Genomic DNA, 15937 nt, shown 5'->3' on the forward strand with positions numbered 1-15937 from the left:
GGTTGTTTTACTTACTGATGAAGTTGTTGAAGGACCAAAAACAGTTGAGATTTCTACAGTTGAGGAGGCCGGTGTCATTGTTGTAGAGTGTAACGACTGTAGTTCAGTTGATGACTCTTGTGGCTTAGTTACAGTGGAAAGCTGTTCTGTGGTAGTTGATGAAATTCTCACAGTTGTAGTTTCTGTGGACTCTAATGGTGTTGTGGATTGTTCCTGTTCTGTCACACTTGTTAACACGTCTTTCAATGTTGAAGAACCAGAAGTTTGAAAAGATTTAGAAGTAGCAATGGATGATGAATCTGAAGCTTGTGACGCACCTGATGTCTCCGTTGTTGATGTTAGTGTTAGAGGCATAGATGTTTCTTGTGTTACAGCTGATGTTTGTATGGTAGATGAGAAATTTGATAAATCTGATACTGTTGATGCCTCTGTTACATGAGATGTACTTGTGATAGGTTCCTGAGATGCAGTTGTTAATAGTGTTGCTGTTCCAGTTGAAGCTTCAGTAGTATGAAGCACCGTGGTGGAGAAGAGAGATGTATCAAAGGAACTTGAAGTTTGTGCTACTGGAGAAGATCCGATTGATTCTGCAGAATGTGAAGATTCTTCTGGTGATGTCTCTGTACCCTCAATAAATTGGGTTGTTTTACTTACTGATGAAGTTGTTGAAGAACCAAAAGCAGTTGAGATTTCTACAGTTGAGGAGGCCGGTGTCATTGTTGTAGAGTGTAACGACTGTGATTCAGTTGATGACTCTTGTGGCTTAGTTACAGTGGAAAGATGTTCTGTGGTAGTTGATGAAATTTTCACAGTTGTAGTTTCTGTGGACTCTAATGGTGTTTCTGTGGACTCTAATGGTGTTGTGGATTGTTCCTGTTCTGTCACACTTGTTGACACGTCTTTCAATGTTGAAGAACCAGAAGTTGGAAAAGATTTAGAAGTAGCAATGGATGATGCATCTGAAGCTTGTGAAGCACCTGATGTCTCCATTGTTGATGTTAGTAGTGTTGGAGGCATAGATGTTTCTTGTGTTACAGCTGATGTTTGTATGGTAGATGAAAAATTTGATAAATCTGATACTGTTGATGCCTCTGTTACATGAGATGTACTTGTGATAGGTTCCTGAGATGCAGTTGTTAATAGTGTTGCTGTTCCAGTTGAAGCCTCAGTAGTATGAAGCACCGTGGTGGAGAAGAGAGATGTATCAAAGGAACTTGAAGTTTGTGCTACTGGAGAAGATCCGATTGATTCTGCAGAATGTGAAGATTCTTCTGGTGATGTCTCTGTACCCTCAGTAAATTGGGTTGTTTTACTTACTGATGAAGTTGTTGAAGGACCAAAAACAGTTGAGATTTCTACAGTTGAGGAGGCCGGTGTCATTGTTGTAGAGTGTAACGACTGTGATTCAGTTGATGACTCTTGTGGCTTAGTTACAGTGGAAAGCTGTTCTGTGGTAGTTGATGAAACTCTCACAGTTGTAGATTCTGTGGACTCTAATGGTGTTTCTGTGGACTCTAATGGTGTTGTGGATTGTTCCTGTTCTGTCACACTTGTTAACACGTCTTTCAATGTTGAAGAACCAGAAGTTTGAAAAGATTTAGAAGTAGCAATGGATGATGCATCTGAAGCTTGTGACGCACCTGATGTCTCCGTTGTTGATGTTAGTGTTAGAGGCATAGATGTTTCTTGTGTTACAGCTGATGTTTGTATGGTAGATGAAAAATTTGATAAATCTGATACTGTTGATGCCTCTGTTACATAAGATGTACTTGTGATAGGTTCCTGAGATGCAGTTGTTAATAGTGTTGCTGTTCCAGTTGAAGCTTCAGTAGTATGAAGCACCGTGGTGGAGAAGAGAGATGTATCAAAGGAACTTGAAGTTTGTGCTACTGGAGAAGATCCGATTGATTCTGCAGAATGTGAAGATTCTTCTGGTGATGTCTCTGTACCCTCAATAAATTGGGTTGTTTTACTTACTGATGAAGTTATTGAAGAACCAAAAGCAGTTGAGATTTCTACAGTTGAGGAGGCCGGTGTCATTGTTGTAGAGTGTAACGACTGTGATTCAGTTGATGACTCTTGTGGCTTAGTTACAGTGGAAAGCTGTTCTGTGGTAGTTGATGAAATTCTCACAGTTGTAGTTTCTGTGGACTCTAATGGTGTTTCTGTGGACTCTAATGGTGTTGTGGATTGTTCCTGTTCTGTCACACTTGTTGACACGTCTTTCAGTGTTGAAGAACCAGAAGTTGGAAAAGATTTAGAAGTAGCAATGGATGATGCATCTGAAGCTTGTGAAGCACCTGATGTCTCCATTGTTGATGTTAGTAGTGTTGGAGGCATAGATGTTTCTTGTGTTACAGCTGATGTTTTTATGGTAGATGAAAAATTTGATAAATCTGATACTGTTGATGCCTCTGTTACATGAGATGTACTTGTGATAGGTTCCTGAGATGCAGTTGTTAATAGTGTTGCTGTTCCAGTTGAAGCCTCAGTAGTATGAAGCACCGTGGTGGAGAAGAGAGATGTATCAAAGGAACTTGAAGTTTGTGCTACTGGAGAAGATCCGATTGATTCTGTAGAATGTGAAGATTCTTCTGGTGATGTCTCTGTACCCTCAGTAAATTGGGTTGTTTTACTTACTGATGAAGTTGTTGAAGGACCAAAAACAGTTGAGATTTCTACAGTTGAGGAGGCCGGTGTCATTGTTGTAGAGTGTAACGACTGTGATTCAGTTGATGACTCTTGTGGCTTAGTTACAGTGGAAAGCTGTTCTGTGGTAGTTGATGAAATTCTCACAGTTGTAGTTTCTGTGGACTCTAATGGTGTTGTGGATTGTTCCTGTTCTGTCACACTTGTTAACACGTCTTTCAGTGTTGAAGAACCAGAAGTTTGAAAAGATTTAGAAGTAGCAATGGATGATGCATCTGAAGCTTGTGACGCACCTGATGTCTCCGTTGTTGATGTTAGTGTTAGAGGCATAGATGTTTCTTGTGTTACAGCTGATGTTTGTATGGCAGATGAGAAATTTGATAAATCTGATACTGTTGATGCCTCTGTTACATAAGATGTACTTGTGATAGGTTCCTGAGATGCAGTTGTTAATAGTGTTGCTGTTCCAGTTGAAGCTTCAGTAGTATGAAGCACCGTGGTGGAGAAGAGAGATGTATCAAAGGAACTTGAAGTTTGTGCTACTGGAGAAGATCCGATTGATTCTGCAGAATGTGAAGATTCTTCTGGTGATGTCTCTGTACCCTCAATAAATTGGGTTGTTTTACTTACTGATGAAGTTGTTGAAGAACCAAAAGCAGTTGAGATTTCTACAGTTGAGGAGGCCGGTGTCATTGTTGTAGAGTGTAACGACTGTGATTCAGTTGATGACTCTTGTGGCTTAGTTACAGTGGAAAGCTGTTCTGTGGTAGTTGATGAAATTTTCACAGTTGTAGTTTCTGTGGACTCTAATGGTGTTTCTGTGGACTCTAATGGTGTTGTGGATTGTTCCTGTTCTGTCACACTTGTTGATACGTCTTTCAATGTTGAAGAACCAGAAGTTGGAAAAGATTTAGAAGTAGCAATGGATGATGCATCTGAAGCTTGTGAAGCACCTGATGTCTCCATTGTTGATGTTAGTAGTGTTGGAGGCATAGATGTTTCTTGTGTTACAGCTGATGTTTGTATGGTAGATGAAAAATTTGATAAATCTGATACTGTTGATGCCTCTGTTACATGAGATGTACTTGTGATAGGTTCCTGAGATGCAGTTGTTAATAGTGTTGCTGTTCCAGTTGAAGCCTCAGTAGTATGAAGCACCGTGGTGGAGAAGAGAGATGTATCAAAGGAACTTGAAGTTTGTGCTACTGGAGAAGATCCGATTGATTCTGCAGAATGTGAAGATTCTTCTGGTGATGTCTCGGTACCCTCAATAAATTGGGTTGTTTTACTTACTGATGAAGTTGTTGAAGAACCAAAAGCAGTTGAGATTTCTACAGTTGAGGAGGCCGGTGTCATTGTTGTAGAGTGTAACGACTGTGATTCAGTTGATGACTCTTGTGGCTTAGTTACAGTGGAAAGCTGTTCTGTGGTAGTTGATGAAATTTTCACAGTTGTAGTTTCTGTGGACTCTAATGGTGTTTCTGTGGACTCTAATGGTGTTGTGGATTGTTCCTGTTCTGTCACACTTGTTGACACGTCTTTCAATGTTGAAGAACCAGAAGTTGGAAAAGATTTAGAAGTAGCAATGGATGATGCATCTGAAGCTTGTGAAGCACCTGATGTCTCCGTTGTTGATGTTAGTAGTGTTGGAGGCATAGATGTTTCTTGTGTTACAGCTGATGTTTGTATGGTAGATGAAAAATTTGATAAATATGATACTGTTGATGCCTCTGTTACATGAGATGTACTTGTGATAGGTTCCTGAGATGCAGTTGTTAATAGTGTTAATGTTCCAGTTGAAGCCTCAGTAGTATGAAGCACCGTGGTGGAGAAGAGAGATGTATGAAAGGAACTTGAAGTTTGTGCTACTGGAGAAGATCCGATTGATTCTGCAGAATGTGAAGATTCTTCTGGTGATGTCTCTGTACCCTCAGTAAATTGGGTTGTTTTACTTACTGATGAAGTTGTTGAAGGACCAAAAACAGTTGAGATTTCTACAGTTGAGGAGGGCGGTGTCATTGTTGTAGAGTGTAACGACTGTGATTCAGTTGATGACTCTTGTGGCTTAGTTACAGTGGAAAGCTGTTCTGTGGTAGTTGATGAAATTCTCACAGTTGTAGTTTCTGTGGACTCTAATGGTGTTGTGGATTGTTCATGTTCTGTTGTGAATAAAAGTTCTGTCGTTTTCTCTAGTAACAATGTGGATGAAAGAGTTGATGGTTCTATTGAAAATGTGACACTTTCCTCAGTTTTGGTAGATGGAAGTGATTCAGTGGAAAGCTCAGAAGTAAAAACTGTCTTAATTCCTGTTGGTCCAAATGTCGATATTTGTTCCCCGGTTGAGAGATTAGGTGTTTCTTTGGTGACAGGTTCTTGAGATGTTAAAACTTCAGTTGTTTCTGTGTGTGGTTGGGTGGATGTTTGTGATATTAGAAGTGAAGTATGCTCTGTCCCTGTGGTAGACATCTTATCAGTAACTGTTCCTGTGGACATTGATGAGCTTGAGGAAGATGATGTGGACAGATCTGGAGAGTTGGTGGAATGAACAGTCGAAAATCTTGTTGCGTGTTCTGTAGAAGTTGAGCCAGTTTCTTCCATTCTGGTTGTAGTTTCTGGTTGTGTGGAAATTCCAGAAGAGCTGAAAGTTTGTAGCGGTGCAGATGTGGTTATTGAAGTCATGTATGATGTTGTAGACATTTCTGTTTCACATCTCTCTCCTGTGTATGGACTGGCACAGCTGTGGAAAAAAATACAAGTGTTACCATTGTATTGTAATGTTTTTCACCATAATACACTAAGGCCCCAAATCATCATTTGCATTGTTTTAATGACACTTTTTTTATGTCTTGGGGAATTCACTTATTGAACTTGATTCATAAAACTGATGTACCTGGTTCATGAATAGTGCGCAAAGTGAAAAATGAAGTTTTTTCTTGTCATTTACCAGTGTTTGGACATTTTGTGGAAAAAATTGCATAGTTTTCAAAATTTCGAAAAAATATGAGACCTTTGGTTAGCATGCAGGAAATCACTCAATGGGAGTCGTGGAGCTGACTGCCTCCAATTTTGTGAATTTTTAAAAAGTCTTGTACAAAGAATCAGCCAAAAATATCTGAAATCAATAAATATCTCCCACAAAGCTAAAACAAAAAAAAACAACCCAAAAACAGGCAATCACATATAATATTAACTTCATCAATGGTGCAAATAGAGTAATGAATTAGTTGCAAACTAAAAAAAAGGCAGAAAACAAAGAAAGGTGGAAAAAAAACGTGTAATGGTAATGATGAATCAGTGTCTTTATGTTCTGTTATGTTTAGATCAATATGTCTACATTTACTGGATTCTTTTAAAGGGTTATTCTCCAAAAAATCAAGTTATTTCTTATCCACTGAATAAGGGATGCTTTACAGATACATGGGGTTTAAGTGGAAAACTTTTCTCCTTGCGGAGACTGACAAACCAATCTGGCTGTCAGTGGTGAGGAGTCTTATAGCTGGAATGCTCCTCTGGGTAATAGGGTAATAGCCAGATAAAAGCCATATCAGATCTCATACTTTGCACTGACGAGGGACAATCATCCCAAAACACCCTGTCTGCAAATTGAGGTTCTGATCTGGCATAAATCCTAGGTCATATGAAAAGGCTTGTTAAAGGGCCACTTTTGACTTTAAGGATTGCTACTGCCAATAGGTGGCACTAGAGTTTGTCTCCTTCCTCCCTGCAGAGACAATGTGAAAATTACAGATACTTGGGGATTTGACCATTAGCGATCTTAAGGTTGGAGCTTTGGAACCTCGAGAACGGGCGCTGCATCCTTGTCCTTAATAAAGGTGCACATACTCTAAGGGCGGCTTTGCACGTTGCAACATCGCACATGCGATGTCGGTGGGGTCAAATTGAAAGTGACGCACATCCGGCGTCACTTTCAAGATCGTAGTGTGTAAATGCTAGATGATACGATTAACGAGCGCAAAAGCGTCATTATCGTATCATCGTTGCAGGCTCCGACTTTTTCATAATTATGCTGCAGCGACAGGTACGATGTAGTTCCTCGCTCCTGTGGCTGCACACATCGCTGTGTATGAAGCCGCAGGAGCGAGGAACATCACCTTACCTGCCGCTGGCGGCTATGCGGAAGGACGGAGGTGGGCGGGATGTTTACATCCTGCTCATCTCCGCCTCTCCGCTGCTATTGGCCGCCTGTCGTGTGACGTCGCTATGACGCCGCACGACCCGCCCCCTTAGGAAGGAGGCGGGTCGCCGGCCAGAGCGACGGTCGCAGGGCAGGTGAGTGCATGTGAAGCTGGCGTAGCGATAATTTTCGCTACGCCAGCTATCACAAGATATCATACCTGCGACGGGGGCGGGGACTATCGCGTGCGACATCGCAGCATCGGCTTGCGATGTCGCAACGTGCAAAGCCCGCCTTACTGCGCTCCATTAATTGTCTATGGGCCTGCCGAATGTTGTTCTTGTCAATCAAATAGATGATGAAATTAGCGGGGGCCCACACGTGCCCCTCGATTGGTGATGGTGCTACAGATCTTCATTCTCAGAGTCTCCTAAGCCCTAATTTTAGTGTTGATGGGGTCCTAGCTGTCAATTCCCCAGCGATAAGCAAGTTATTGCCTACTATAGAATAGAGGGTTACTTAATTATATGAAAATAACCCTTTAAATCTGTTTTTATTACAGCAGCATAATGATGGGGGTCACTTATTGGGTTTCTTGCAGTTTTGATAAAAATGACCAGGGCCGGCTCCAGGTTTTTGTGGGCCCCGGGCGGAAGAGTCTCACTGGGCCCCATCCACACGCAGACACGCACACACAGACACGTGCACACACACATACAGGCATACGCACATATACATATTTGAAGACAAACTCACAAAAGAAGGGAATTTTGTTTACTTACCGTAAATTCCTTTTCTTCTAGCTCCAATTGGGAGACCCAGACAATTGGGTGTATAGCTATTGCCTCTGGAGGCCACACAAAGTATTACACTTAAAAGTGTAAGGCCCCTCCCCTTCTGGCTATACACCCCCAGTGGGATCACTGGCTCACCAGTTTTAGTGCCAAAGCAAGAAGGAGGAAAGCCAATAACTGGTTTAAAGACCAATTCAATCCGAGGAAACATCGGAGAACTGAACCATACCACATGAACAACATGTGTACCCGAAAAAACAGAAAAACCCCGAGAAAACAGGGCGGGTGCTGGGTCTCCCAATTGGAGCTAGAAGAAAAGGAATTTACGGTAAGTAAACAAAATTCCCTTCTTCTTTGTCGCTCCATTGGGAGACCCAGACAATTGGGATGTCCAAAAGCAATCCCTGGGTGGGTAAAAGAATACCTCATGATAGGGCCGTCAAACGGCCCTCTCCTACAGGTGGCCAACCGCCGCCTGAATGACTTATCTACCTAGGCTGGCGTCTGCCGAAGCGTAGGTATGCATCTGATAATGCTTGGTAAAAGTAAGTAGACTCGACCAGGTGGGTGCCTGACACACCTGCTGAGCCGTAGCCTGGTGCCGTAATGCCCAGGATGCACCCACGGCTCTGGTAGAATGGGCCTTCGGCCTTGAGAGAACCAGAAGCCCAGTAGAACTGTAGGTTTCAAGAATTGGTTCCTCGATCCCCCGAGCAAGGGTGGATCTGGAAGTTTGCGACTGTTTACGCCGACCAGCGACAAGGACAAAGAGTGCATCCGGGTGGCGCAGGAGCGCCATGCGGGAAGTAGAACCTGAGTGCTCTCACCAGAACCAACAGATGCAAATCTTTCTGAAATTGATGGACTGGACGAGGACACAAAGAAGGTGAGGTGATATCCTGATTGATATGAAAATGGGATACCACCTTAGGGAGAAATTCCGGAACCGGACGCAGAACTACCCTGTCCTGGTGAAGGACCAGGAAGGGAGTTTGTATGAGAGCGTTGCTAGCTCGGAAACTCTCCTAAGAGACGAGACCGTTACTAGAAGGCCACTTCCCGTGAAAAACGGGAAGGGAGACATCCTTCAAAGGCTCGAAAGGCGGCATCTGGAGAGCAATTAGAACCTTGTTCAGATCTCAGGGCTCTAACGGCCGCTTGTACGGAGTGCTGAGAAGACAAACTCCCCGTAGGAACGTGCGTACCTGAGGAAGTCGTCGTTTCTGAAAAAATACAGATAGCGCTGAGACTTGTCCCTAAAGGGAACTGAGCGACAACCCATTTTCCTACCTAGATTGCAGGAAGGAAGGAAACATAGACGATGCAACCGGCCAGGGAGAAACACCCTGCGCCGAGCACCGAGATAAGAACATCTTCCACGTCCTGTGGTCAATCTTGGCGGACGTTGGTATGCTAGCCTGTCTCATGGTGGCAACCACGTCCTGAGGTAATCCTGACGACACTAGGTTCCAGGACTCAATGCCACACCATCCGGTTGAGGGCCGTAGAATTCAAATGGAAGAATGGCCCTTGAGACAGCCAGTCTGATTGGTCTGGTAGTGCCCCCGGTTAGCCTACCGTGAGGCACCACAGAACCGAGTACCACAACATCCTCGGCCAATTTGTAGCGACGAGGATGGCGCGGCCGCAGTCGGTCTTGATCTAGCGCAGTACTCTGGGCAACAATGCCAGAGGTGGCACCTAAGGTAGCTGGAACTGCGACCAATGCTGAACTAAGGCGTTTGCCGCCAGAGCTCGATGATTGTGAAACCGTGCCATGAAGCTGGCACATTGTTGTTGTGCCGTGACGCCATTAGATCGACGTCCGGCCTCTGTCAGCGGCGCCAGATCTCCTGAAACCCGTCCGGGTGAGGAGACCATACTCTTTCGACCACACCTCAGCGACTTAGGAAGTCAGCTTCCTAGTTTCCACACTTGGGATGTGAATTGTGGATATGGTGGATGCCGTGTCTTCCACCCACATCAGAACCTGCCGGACTTCCTGGAAGGCTTGCCGGTTGCGCGTTCTTCCTTGGTGGTTGATGTATGCCACCGCTGTGGAGCTGTCCGACTGAAGTCGGATATGCTTGCTTTCCAGCCGCTGTTGGAAGGATTGTAGGGCAAGATACACTGCTCTGTGTTCAAGAACATTGATCTGAAGAGTGGACTCTTGCTGAGTCCACGTACCCTGAGCGCTGTAGTGGAGAAAAACTGCTCCCCACCCTGATAGACTCGCGTCTGTCGTAACTATCGCCCAGGACGGGGATAGGAAGGACCTTCTTTTTGACCAAGAGGTGAGAAGAAGCCACCACCGTAGAGATTCCTTGGCCGCCTGAGAAAGAACGACGACTCTGTTGAGGGACGTCGACTCCTCGTCCCATTGGCGGAGAATGTCCCATTGTAGTGGACGCAGTAAAACTGCGCGAAAGGAACTGCCTCCATTGCTACCATCTTACGTAGGAAGTGCATGAGGCGTCTCAATGTGTGCGACTGGTTCTTAAAGAAGAGCTTGCAGCCCGTAGTGAATGCTGTTTGTCTAGCGGCAGCTTCACTATCGCTGAGAGAGTAAGAAACTCTATGCCTAGATATGTTATCGATAGGGTCGGGGTCGGATCTGACTTTAAAAAGTTGATGATCCACCCAAAACTCTAGAGAGTCTCCAGCGCAACGTTCGGGCAGTGTTGGCATGTTTCCTAAGAGAGTGCCTTGACAAGTAGATCGTCTAAATACGGGACCACAGAGTGACCCTGAGAGTGCAGGACTGTGACTACTGCTGCCCTGACCTTGGCGAAGACCAGTTGGACTGTCGCTAGCCGGAAGGTAGAGCTACGAACAGAGGGTGTTCGTCTCCTATAACGAAGCGTAGAAACGCTAGTGCTCTGGATCAATCGGCACGTGTGGATAAGCATCCTTGATGCCTAATGATGCTAGGAAATATCCTTGGGACCTTGAGGCGATGACATGGCGGAGGGATTCCATCCGGAACCGCCTGGTGTCCACGAGCTTGCTGAGCATTTTTAGATCCAGAACGGGACGGAACGGCCCGTTGTTATAGGTACCGCAAAGAATTTGGGGTAAAAACCGTGACCTTGTTCCTGAAGAGGAACGGGGGTCATCACTCTTTCTGCCTATAGAGTGCACCCTGTTTGCAGAAGAGCAGCGGCCCGGCCGGGAGGTGGAGAAATTCTGAAGAATCGAGTTGGAGGACGAGAAGTGAGCTCTATCCTGTACCCGTGAGACAGAATGTCTCACACTCAATGGTCATTGACCTATGGCAGCTAAATATCGCCAAGGCGGGAGAGCCTGCTACCGACCGAGGCCGCAAGTCATGAGGAAGCCGCCTTGGAAGCGGGTTTTCAGACTGTCGCTTTTTTGGGCGAGACTGAGCCCGCTAAGAATCTTAGCTCCTCTGATCCTTTTGAGTCCACATTGGACGAGGAAAAATGGGACCTGCCCGAGCCTCGAAAAGGCCGAAAACCCCGACTGCCTCTTGCTCTGTTGGGGTTTGTTGTGTCCGGGCTGAGGAAAGGATGAATCCTTACCCCTGGACTGTTTGATGGTTACATCCAACGCTCACCAAACAGTCGGTCAGCAGAAAAAGACAACTGGTTAGGCAACCTTTTTTGGAAGCAGAATCTGCCTTCCATTCACTTAACGAGCAGACCAGGCTCTGCTTAAAAACACGGAGTAGCGGAGGCTACCGCCGCACGGTTCGCAGAGTCCAGGACAACCTGAATCGCGTAAGAAACAAATGCAGACATTTGAGAGGTTAAGGATGCCACCTGCGGCACAGATGTACGTGTAACCGTGTCAATCTGTGTAAGACAAGCTGAAATAGCTTGGAGTGCCCCAAGGGGAAGAATGCCGGAGCCAACGGTGCGCCGACAGCCTCATAGATGGCTTTCGACCAGAGATCCATCTGTCTGTCAGTGGCATCTTTGAGTTTGCAGTTCCATCTCCCACTGCAACTATGGATCTAGCTACAAGCCTGGAGATTGGAGGATGCCGCTCGGGACATTGGGTCCAGTCCTTGACCAAGTCAGGGGACAGGGATAACGTGTATCCTAAGCCGTTTGGAGAAGCGCATATCTGGATAAGCGTGGTGTTCCTGGACTGCCTCTCTGAAGGCAGAGTGGTCCAGAAAAATACGTGAAGCTGACTCCTCCACTGGAGGAGCTGTGAGAAATAACCCACATTCTATAGATGGACGCTATAAGATTATTTACTATGGCGTCACAATCAGGTGTATCCAGATTGAGAGCGGTCTCAGGATCAGAATCCTGAGCCGCTACTTCCGCCTCATTACACAGCGAGTCCTTCTGTTAGGACCCTGATGAAACCGAGGCCGCTCATAGCGAGCCCACTTAGGCTGTCTGGGACTGACGTCCGTGCAGAGCCGTGACTCTGGGATGCGTGTGACATTCCCGGAGCTGTTAGTTATTCACACTGAGGGGGGCCATGGATCAATGATTCAACAGTGCCCATATTGTGAGAGACATGTCCGGACTGCTAGGCTTCTAGTATCATAGCCATAGTCTCAGAAAAACTGTCAGTAAATACTGCAGACACCGTCCTCATCCCCTGGCCATTAGTGCATACAATGGGAGTCTATGTACCTGCCGGCCGAATAGCCGTACATGCTGCACCAGCTGTATAGAAAAACATGTGGTTCTGCACCTTTGTTTTACACAGAGAATATGCTGATAACTCCTCCGCATAATCCAGGAGGGTATATACAACGTGCGACCAAACAGTGCAATGTATATAGTACAAGCATATCTATAAGTGCACTTCTGCACTAGTGGGGTTAGCACCACAGGTGCTGCTTAACGCCTGTTACAGCGATTGTGTGACTATCAGAATGCCAGGGTCTTCCACACTTGTCTCTGTATCGTACAGAAACTGACACTAATGGCTGCCGGTGTCCTTGTAGAGAAGGAAGCCGTGGGCGTGCCTGAGAAAGTGCGGGAATCCGGATTCACAGTGCACACAGTGAGAGGGGTGGAGTATGCAAAACATACTCCAGCTCTCAGCTCTGCTCTATGCAGCGTCACGCCCCTACCCTGACTGTCAGGGCTGTGGGCGGTAACGAAGGGAGACTAGGCCCAGAAGCCGGGGACTCGAGTTAACAGCGCGGCCGCCGTAAAAGCGCGGGCCGCGCTGAAGTCCCCGGCGCACCACAAGTGCCAGCCGCGCCGCAGTTCCAGCGGCCGGCGCGACCGATTCATAGAAGTGGCCAGCGTCCCGCCCCTCTCCTGACTGGCAGGTCTGGGGGCGGGAACGAACGGAAGCAGGCCGCAAAAGCCGGGGACTCTAGTTATCAGCGCGGCCGCCGTAAAAGCGCGGGCCGCGCTGAAGTCCCCGGCGCACCACAAGTGCCAGCCGCGCCGCTGCCAGCGGCCGGCGTGACCGATTCCTGGAAGTGGCCAGCGTCCCGCCCCTCTCCTGACTGGCAGGTCTGGGGGCGGGAACGAACGGAAGCAGGCCGCAAAAGCCGGGGACTCTAGTTATCAGCGCGGCCGCCGTAAAAGCGCAGGCCGCGCTGAAGTCCCCGGCGCACTACAAGTGCCAGCCGCGCTGCAGTCCCAGCGGCCGGCGCGACCAATTCCCATAAGTGAGCCTGCTTCAGCAAAGCTGAATGAGGCCATGGCACATTTGGCGCCGCAGCGCTGATGTCCCCCGGCGCACTACAACACCCAGCATGCTGCGGTGTGAGCGCCAAATGCACGGGGACACAGAGTACCTTGAGGAAGCAGGGCCATGTCCCTGATGTACTCCGCTCCATCCAGCATCTTCTCCAGGGGCTGTAGATGGAGCACGGTCTCAGTGCCTGGAGACCGGTAAATCCCACTTCACCCAGAGCCCTGTAAAAAGGGATGGGGAAGGAATCAGCATGTGGGCTCCTGCCGCCGTACCCGCAATGGGTACCTCAACCTTACAAACACCTCCGACATACAGTGGGGTGAGAAGGGAGCATGCTGGGGACACTATATGTGTCCTCTTTTCTTCCATCCGACATAGTCAGCAGCTGCTGCTGACTAAAAAGTGGAGCTATGCGTGGATGTGTTGCCTCCTTCGCACAAAGCACAAAACTGGTGAGCCAGTGATCCCACTGGGGGTGTATAGCCAGAAGGGGAGGGGCCTTACACTTTTAAGTGTAATACTTTGTGTGGCCTCCAGAGGCAATAGCTATACACCCAATTGTCTGGGTCTCCCAATGGAGCGACAAAGAAATACTTATAAACAGACAAATCTATAGTCATACACACTGACATACATAGATACACATCATTGCATACAGACACATACCCGCTTGTCTCCATCCAGCTCCTCCTAGACATGTGGCTGTGCTGCATGATGGTCGTAACAGACATGGCCGTGCACAGTGCACACTGACACTGCTGTATATACATCACAGGAGGGGCAGGGGGTATAGACATTACTGGGGGGCATAGATGTTACTGGAGTAGCAAACAGCTCTGGGGGTATACACATTACTGGGGTGGGTTGCACATACGGCTCTGGGGGGCTGCACATATGGCTATGGGGGGGGCGCACGCACAGCTCTAATCCATACATACACACTCACACAGCTCTGCTACACACACCCCTTGATAGCACTGTTGCACACATCTCTGCTGCATATGTACAGACACAAACACACACACAGCTCTGCTGCATATATACACATCACTGCTGACCGAAGACTATATGCACACAGCTTTGCTGCACACATCTCTGCTACGCTGCCCAAACAGCACATAGTCATAAAGCTCTGCTGCCCAGAGTAAATACACACTCTGCTGCCCAAAGAGTATATCTACACACAGCTCTGCTGCAGACACATACTCGGCTCTGCTTCACCCGGACACACACTCGGCTCTGCTTCACCCAGACACCCACTCGGCTCTGCTTCACCCAGACACCCACTCGGCTCTGCTTCACCCAGACACCCACTCGGCTCTGCTTCACCCAGACACCCACTCGGCTCTGCTTCACCCAGACACCCACTCGGCTCTGCTTCACCCAGACACCCACTCGGCTCTGCTTCACCCACACACACACTCGGCTCTCCTGCACCCACACACACACTCGGCTCTGCTCCACCCAGACACCCACTCGGCTCTGCTTCACCCAGACACCCACTCGGCTCTGCTTCACCCAGACACCCACTCGGCTCTGCTTCACCCAGACACCCACTCGGCTCTGCTTCACCCAGACACCCACTCGGCTCTGCTTCACCCAGACACCCACTCGGCTCTGCTTCACCCAGACACCCACTCGGCTCTGCTTCACCCAGACACCCACTCGGCTCTGCTTCACCCAGACACACACTCGGCTCTGCTTCACCCAGACACACACTCGGCTCTCCTGCACCCACACACACACTCGGCTCTGCTCCACCCAGACACACACTCGGCTCTGCTTCACCCAGACACACACTCGGCTCTGCTTCACCCAGACACACACTCGGCTCTGCTTCACCCAGACACACACTCGGCTCTGCTTCACCCAGACACACACTCGGCTCTGCTTCACCCAGACACACACTCGGCTCTGCTTCACCCAGACACACACTCGGCTCTGCTTCACCCAGACACACTTACTTACTGTTGTAGTTATCTCCTTTTAATGCAAGGGGTTTTAGATTATGATGGGACATGATCTGAGACATGTGCAAACGCGGCTCTGGGGGCCCCACACACGCGGCTCTGGGGGGGCCCCACACACTCGGCTCTGGGGGGGACAGCACATAGTTGGGGGCCAGGACATACATCTCAGGGGGAAAAAAGCCCATGCAGCTCACTGGGGCCCATAAATCGGGGGGCGGGGAGGGTTGTAGAACATACCACTTAAATCACTGTGGAGAGGGGGCCCACACAGCGCTGGAGGGCAGCGTTGTGCTGGGGGTCGCTGGCTGGCACTGTTCCTTGTCTTCATCTGTGGGACAGTGACTGGAGCAGGACGCTGTGCGATAGCTCCGCCCACAGATGAAGTTCAGAAAAGGAGTTTACAGGGAACGCTGTGGACAGCGTGCCTTAAAGGGACAGCACCTGCAGTTTCCTGCAGAGGACTGTGGTTCCCAGAACTCGCGAATGGGCCCCCCCGGCTGTCCAGGGCCCCGGCATTTGCCCGGGTATGCCGGGTGGTGACGCCGGCCCTGAAAATGACTGTTTTATCAGCAAGTGATTATCACTACAGGACTAGTAAACCTGCTACCATATTCATGAGCCCTGAGTAGTCACCCCCCCCCACTATTGATTGGCAGCTTTCTGCCTATGCACAGTGTACACAGAAAGCTGCCAAATCACTGATGTGGGTGTGCTTATATAGAGCTCATCATTCAGGGAACTGCTAG

This window comes from Anomaloglossus baeobatrachus, chromosome 11 (assembly GCF_048569485.1).
Source record: "Anomaloglossus baeobatrachus isolate aAnoBae1 chromosome 11, aAnoBae1.hap1, whole genome shotgun sequence".
In the NCBI taxonomy this organism is placed as follows: Eukaryota; Metazoa; Chordata; class Amphibia; order Anura; family Aromobatidae; genus Anomaloglossus; species Anomaloglossus baeobatrachus.